This window comes from Amblyomma maculatum, chromosome 1 (genome assembly GCF_055883805.1).
Source record: "Amblyomma maculatum isolate TAMU_Amacu chromosome 1, ASM5588380v1, whole genome shotgun sequence".
Lineage (NCBI taxonomy): Eukaryota > Metazoa > Arthropoda > Arachnida > Ixodida > Ixodidae > Amblyomma > Amblyomma maculatum.
The window spans coordinates 415,360,948-415,368,829 of NC_139344.1; positions in this window are offsets into that span (position 1 = coordinate 415,360,948).

A 7,882-nucleotide genomic window follows, 5' to 3' on the forward strand; every position below is an offset into this window, starting at 1 on the left:
ACTATACATTGACTTTTAATTCTTATGCTTTCTTACTTTCTCATAAATGGAGGTGGGAAAAGAGCAAGCCACAGAAATAACTGACTACTATCAGCACGAGGTTCATGTCTCTGTCGAGGAGGCTTCCTTTGCTTCAGGACAGGTCGGTGAAGAAAATTGATGGAACTGCGTTGGGCCTCAGTTTTTTTTTTTTCGAGTTCGTGTAATATTGGCGGCTCAAACCGGTCTTCAGTGAAATGCAGCTAGAACATAGAGCGATGAGTTAATCACTCAGGCTACGTGAAAAAAAAAATTTCTTGCATACAATTGAAATGAGCAATATGTTACAGTGCTAAGAATTGTTGCTCGCAAAATGTTCCCCTATTTTTACATCATAACTATATTCATTCTTGATTGTTTAAGTTTCGTAAATACAGAAAACTGATGCAATGATTACGGCTGATTTGACATCGATGGGAAAACGTTTCTCGCAGTAAATGAATACGCGGAATCGCGGTTTTAGAGCTCCAGCTTTCAAATCGAAGGTAACCTGCCAACACCTAGTAGTCATGGTCAAAGTGAAGCGTGTGTGATCATATGAACACCTCCTGCACATTGGCCGTATCCCTGATAAAACGAACGCATACTTTTTAACCCACGCGTGCGTCGAAGCACGGCAAGACACATTCAAGAATTGAAAAAAAAATGCCGTACGACCTAACTAGTGCAGATTACCCGCAATACCTCGGGTTTACCTGCCAAAAAGTTTTTCAGGGCGAGCATTCATTGCTCCTAAGTAACCGACGCAGACTACAAGTACAAGCTGGAAAGACTAGCTCCTCTACAAGCCCCAATTTTGATTTTTAGTGAAGGAGGCCAGGGATCCTAGCATAATCGCGACAAATGCAATCGAGAGACTGTACTTTTCCAGTTATCACTGACAGCAAAAAGCAGATTATAGTGCCATATTTCTGACTACAAAAGTCGACAGCGTGTGAAATGATGGAGCCTTGGAGCCTCGCACAATATTCAGCATGCTGCAGAGGACAACCTTATTTTTATACAATGAATATGTTGCCGCCGCAAAAATATTGAGGAGCAAGCAGGAATAGAAAACGCAGCGTCAGGTGATGCGTTATTACGGGGAGTGAGAAAGGCGCATTACGTCGCAAACAAACCTGTTCTTTCTAGGAATAAACTTCTTTCGACTAATCTTGTGAATCCATTGACTCTTGCGCAAGCCGTCACGCTTGCCTTGAGGTATCATGAATACCGCATAACCATCTTCAGGCCGCTTGCTGCGGTTGTACGCGCAACAGCACGGCATAGAGCTTGCACGCTGCAATAAAAGCACAGCGCGCAATATTGGCTCGCCGAGACTAGGAGAAAAATGGCGCGAAGGAAAAAGAAAACACAAGGAAAACGCCGGACGCGCGTTGGTTTCCAAGGGCAACGGCAGGGAGACCAATCGTCGCTCAGGAAATCGGGCGGAGAGCCGGCCTTCTGCGAAGGGGCGCGCAAGGAGCGAGGAGGAGGCGAGGAGGTAGCGCGGCGGCGGCAAAGTTCAATCATTGGCGTAACTTTCAAAGTATCAAGGGGTTTTAGTCTCCGTGCCCCGCCGCAATCGCGGGGTCCTACTAGTCGCAGCCCAGCAGGACCAGGAGCTTTTCTAAGATCCCCAGATGGTCGAAATTATTCCATGCTTCTTTACAAGGCACCTCGTCCTCTCTTTTGACTTTCCCTCTCAACTCCTTCCTTTATTTATTTATTTGAAAATACTGCTGGCCAATATTTTGGCTCGGGCAGGAGGGGCAACAGAAGACATTCAATGCTTCACAGATAAAAAAAATGATACAATAAAGAGGCAGTTCAGGCAGTTGCAGTTAGTAACCAAAAACGACAAAATACAGCGTTTGTTTACTCATGAAAAATTCTCCCCTAGAGCTTTACTAAAATTAGGAGACTGGAAAATGTTCTCAGGAAAACAGTTCCAAACGGAAATGGTCCGAGGAAAAAAACTGTACTTGAGAGTGTTCGAGCAATTTATTTCGTGAATGATGTGTTCGGGGCTACATCTCTTTGAGAATTGTAGGCCGTGGTTCTTTTTTTTATGTGTCAAAATGTTATGCATAAACAATAAACGGAACATTTTTATGCGTAGTTCAAGTAATGGGATATGGCTGGCTTTCATTCGAGTCGAGGGTGAGTCTAATCTCCTGTATTTGTTATAAAGGAACCTGACAGCTTTCATTTGCACCATCTCTATTCGGTGTACGTCTTTCTTTATAAATTTATCCCATAAGACCGAAGCATACTCTAATTTAGACCGAAAAATGTTTAGCATGCAAGAAGTTTTACCTTACTTGGTGCGTCTTTAAGCTTCCGCCTTGGAAGCTTAAATCTGTATTACTTCCGCCTTGGAAGTAGTACAGCTTGGAAAATGTCGAAGAACATATTTAATTTATTTGGGCAGTCCATGTTACATCATGTGTTAGTGTAACTCTCAAGTATTTATAATGTGTAACCTCCTGAAATAAGGTTTACCAAGGTGTAAGGGAAAGAACTAAAATGTTTTTTACGCGTAATGCGCAAAAAGACAAGGTTTTCTTGGGTACATTGCTTGTCCCATTTAATACATCATTCTTGAACCTATATGAGTGAATTTTGCAAAATGTAGTGACCATTCTGTTCCTTTTTGCTCTCAAAAAGTATGCAATGGTCAGTAAAAAGCTTTAAGGAGACATTCTCGGAAATGAAACCGGCAGATCATTGATATAAATTAGGACGTATTATTTCCTATATTTAAGTTAAGCAGAATTCCAGTTAACAAGGCAAATAGAGACGCAATACTTTCTAATTTAAAAATGAGCTTACTATGGGGAACGTTGTCAAATGCCTTCTGAAAGTCTAAAATAAGGACATCAGCCTGCCCTGATTTGTCAAGAACTAGTCGGAATTCATTAACTGTAGTAATTGAGTCACAGTAGACTTGTCTTTTATGAAGCCATGCTTCAAAAAGAATAAAATGTTATTTTCAGAAAGGCATGAGTTGAGATAACCAGAAACTATATGTTCTAACAACTTAACACGAAGACGTGATTGAAATTGGTGGGTAATTAGAAATAGTTAGCTTATCGTCTTTTTTACGGATCGGTACAACGCGAGCTATTCTCCAGTCTTCCAGAACATCACCAGAAGTTAGGGAACCTAACAATCTTGGTTAAGAACACAGATAACTGTGCAGCAAAACGTTTCAGGAAGGCATTGAAAGCCCGTCATTACCGGCGCATTTTGTATCGGCGAGTTTTCGCCGCATAGATAGAACACCATTTACAAAAACAGTTGGAACATAACCACGATATTCACAATGGATTCTAGCTGCAGTAGCCCCCTCAGTCAGAAATACCCTTTGAAAGTACTTTTTATATCATTGGGCTATTGTTGTATGGTCAGTTACAACTTCATTATTAATTCGAACCTTGCTCAACTGATCAGTCTTGCGACTTAGAAAATTCAAAAATTTTGGAGGATAACCTTTTAATGAATTCGTAAAGGGGCTTATTAAGATAATAATACTTCGCTAATTTTAACTTTGTGGTAAGTTTCTGTTTCAAAACTTAAAACTGTTGTAAGGAAGGTATTTGTTTCTTCCTACATCGTTTAAATTTACGTTTCAGTTGAACATTTTCACGCATTATCGAAGGATTTCTGTGGTTGATGTGTACCTTTCTAAGTGGAACAAAATGTTAGGTACAGTATTATATTGCAGTCTTAAAGTGATGCCATAAACTATGCACGTCATTGCTGTAAGGTCTATCTAACAGTGATTGCAAGGAATCGATAACTGAATTATCATCAGCACGAACATAGTCTCTTATAATTTTAACTGGATGCATCGCAGAAGTAGCCAATCACAACAAATGTCTAAAAGCCGATGTTTTGATATTCCAGGCTCAACCTCAAGCACTCGGTCGAAAAAGGTTTGGCTAACAAAAAATAGATCTAGAACAGATGACTGTCTGCTGTCTTAACGAACAATTTGCTTAGGTTTTAGTGAAAGCAACTGGTCTAAGATAATATAAAATGAGTCGCACAAAGCATGGTTTACCCAGTTGATAGCCGGCAGATTATAAATCACCGGTAAGAATTAAATGTCGATTTTGGTAATGTAGAGGACGATCGAAGAGACTAGATATAAAAGAGTCCGCTGCATCAGGAGCACGATACTTTGCTCAACAATAAAAAGTGAAACCACACGTCGTTACACGCACAAATAAAGTTTCATGCTGATCAATTTGATCAAGGCGCCTAATGTTGGCTTCCTGCTTGAAAACTCCGGTGACGCCTGCACCACGTGAGCCGCGATCACGTCCGTATAGGACGTAGCAAGTGGCGCAATTTGCTCATCAAAAATACCAGTGTGCCACCAAGTCTTGCTTATCACCAGTAGATGCGGATCGTAAGACAAAAGCAGTAGCTCAAGGCTATCTATTGTACTCACAATGCTTCTGGCGTTCAAAGATATGACACGTAGCTGGCTTGTTTCTTGTGGTGGTTTCGTCTTACTGCCAAAAAATTCCGAGCGATAACCACTGCAGATGGTGGTGACTGTTTACTTCAGGGCTCTGTACAAAGTGCGGTAAAAGAAGGCCGCATTAAGTTTGAAGTGGTGGCTTGTCAAGTCAAAGCAACGTAGGTGCATTTCCTTCGCGGACGACCTGCACTTTTTTCAGGTTGAGAGTCTGTTTCTACATTGCTTGGCGAGTTTTTACCGATATCACGTGAAACGTCATCGCTTACTTTGTACCCCTAGTTCTTTTTTTCGTCCCATGCGTACATCACTTTGTTGGCGACTAACGTGTCATACCTGAGGTACACTTTATCCTTGCGCTTCTTAAAATTTTTATGTAACCCAGAGCAGCTTTCTCATTTCACGAAACCTATGTGACAATTCTTCTAAAATGTGCGTTTGAGAAGTTTTCAGTTCTGAAGCATTTCTGAGGACCTCCGCCCTTTCAGTGAAATCAGAAAACTTGATAATCGCGGGGCGCTTTTTATTTTCAGATTTTTTCCCCAAGCGGTGCACCCTCTCCAAACTCCCTACTTTAATTGCAAGCTTGCTTTCAAAGATTTTTGTTAGGACATGTTCCTTAATATCTTCTACCGTTTCGACTTTTCCCTCTGTAATTCCACAAATTAGCACGTTGTTTCGGCGGGAGCAGTTTTTGAGATAGCCCAGCCTTGTTCGTAACGAAACTACTGATTTATTCAATTCTGCCATGGCTTCCTCACATGCTTGCACTCTTTCAGGTGTTTGCGATAGTATTTCCAGTTTGCCTTCAATCGCTGCCAGCCTCTGATTTGTCTCTGATATGTGCACGTCACGTTTTGCTCTGATAGACTGGCGCAGTGGTTACGGCGCTCGACTACTGTTCCCAAGGACGCGGGATCGAATCCCGGCCTCGGCGGCCGCTTTTCGATGGAGGTGACAAGTAAGGCGCCCGTGTGCTGTGCGATGTCAGTGAACGTTATAGAACCCCAGGTGGTTCAAATTTCCGGAGTCCTCCACTACGGCGTCTCTCATAGCATGAGTTGCTTTGGGACTTAAAACCCACAAAACAAACGAAATCTATTTCGCGTGTCGAAACCTTTTGATTCTCGATGCTTTGCTCGAGTTCCTCTTACTCTACAGCTCGGGTCAGGTGTCCAAGGAAAGTGTGATAGATACTGTGTTTTTCTTCCCTAGAACACATTTTAATTAAACATGATATAATTACAGGTGTACTTGTGGTCGGTCAGAATGCCTATTACAGTACCTGCATCCAGAACACCGCCCAAAGAACGGTTAATTGAGTCGCAATTTTAATATGCAATCACGTGTATATTCCACGCCATTACGTTGGCGGATAGGTTGACGCCTATCCTGTATCTGTTAGAGAATAAAGGTTTACCGTCCCCCCCCCCCCCCTCCGCCACACCACCGACGCGATTTCTTAAAACTAGTATGTGGTTACGGTGACGCGTTTTCTACAAAACCAGATTTCTACGCTATCAGCTAAACCATGGACGTCCCTAAAGTAGGTTCGACGTTATAAGCTGTTTAGCTGCTTATCGTAGCGCCCGAGAGGCTAACTACTGCACGATGTTGATGACCTCACGGACAAATTGACCGGTAGAGCCGTGATGCGTGAGATGACAAATTGCGTGACAAAAATCTCAATTTTGGATAGTTTTGCTTTTTGTTAGGACAAACATGCCAGGTTTCACAGGTTTCACATTACAATGTGAAACCTGTGTTCTATCTCAATAGGGTTTCCGCGGTTAAGTTCGAAAATCTACTTTTTATCGCACAGACGACCTCTAAATGTTTGTCGTTTCAGCATACGTTCATTCCTTAAACTTTCACTGCTCTCTCGGCGAACTTATCAAGCTGTGAATCGATAGACTGGACATTTTGTCTAAGGTCCACTAGAAAACAGGCTGCGATTTGTTATTAAGGCGAAAGTCTTTAATGGCTCATGCTGTAGTGGACAAAGTGTGTCCGGCTTTTACGACGTTCTGATTTGCCGAGGCGGAATGCGTCTCTACCATCTGCAATGCCACGCTTAAACACGCACCAAAGAACGACACGCGACAGGAGCGGTGGTGTACCGTCAAACCTCACACTTGCCGGATAAAGTGTGACAGATACTGCGCCTTTTTTTTCCTGTGAACCAATTATAATTATATGTAGCCCTGCAACGAACGCGGGTGAGTGACAAACGATGAGAGGCAAATGATAGAAGTGTAGGCTTTCGCCATTCTCCTCTTAAGAGACATATAAGAGACCCTCTATATTTCGTTTCTCCCTTTATTGCGCGTAAATGGTCCCCTAAACATACGTGTTCTTGTTATTTCAGGTCATTGCAACTACGAAGGAAGGCGGATTCCGGTGAACACATCAATAAGCCTAAAAGCGCCCTGTGAGGAATGGGACTGTGACGGGCTGTCCAGTGCTGTCGTGATTACAGGGTACGCGGATTTCCCATTTTTTTTTTGCAATTAGACGTCAGATCACGTAGACTGTGAAGTTATTCACGAAGTCGCGTTGAGCCCAAATATCGAAACAAAAGTAACAGGTAATAAAATAAAAGTATTAAATACGGAAGAAATTTGCGCTCTAGTCACAGTTGTAAAGCGAGAATAAATTTTTGGCATGCCCTACAACACCAAGATAGAGATGAAGGCCCAAAGTTCAGTTCTGAATTATTCACAAAACTCGATCACACTATCTAGACGCTGAATGTTGGCTTTCTTTGTGAATTCCAGCATTTTAAATGCAAGGCAGCGCTACTATAAAATTTTCTGGTGTCCGCTTCTATAAAGAAAAAAAACTGAAAAAACAGACAGGAACAATACCAGTTGTCAATCCTATACAACTAGGATGATATTGTTTAACCGAAGTAATAATTACTACCAATCGAAACATCATAATGCCGATGTTAGTAAGTAGCCTCCATAATATTAAGATGGCTAGGTCGTGCTTATAATCAGTGCGTAGAGATATATTTCGCCTCAAATTTTATTATTTAGCGGCTCCATTTCTAAGTATCAAAAACGCATTCTACGATATTCCCCTAAAGTCAAATTGAAATTGCGCTAACCAACACAGCAGGTACGAATGCCTGACTTTCAGAGCAGTACACATAATTGATATCTAATTTTTCAAGTATATGCCACGGTGAGATCTTCGAAAACATCGATAACATGTCGGGTTGTAATTGCCGGCAAAACGATCATTCTCAAAACTTGACTGGCGTATCTTGCGTGTCTACATGAAAACTCAAAAAATACCTTCCACTGCCTCGCCGTGGTGAGTCTAGTAATGCGCTCGACTACTGATCCAGCTACACGGGTACGTTCC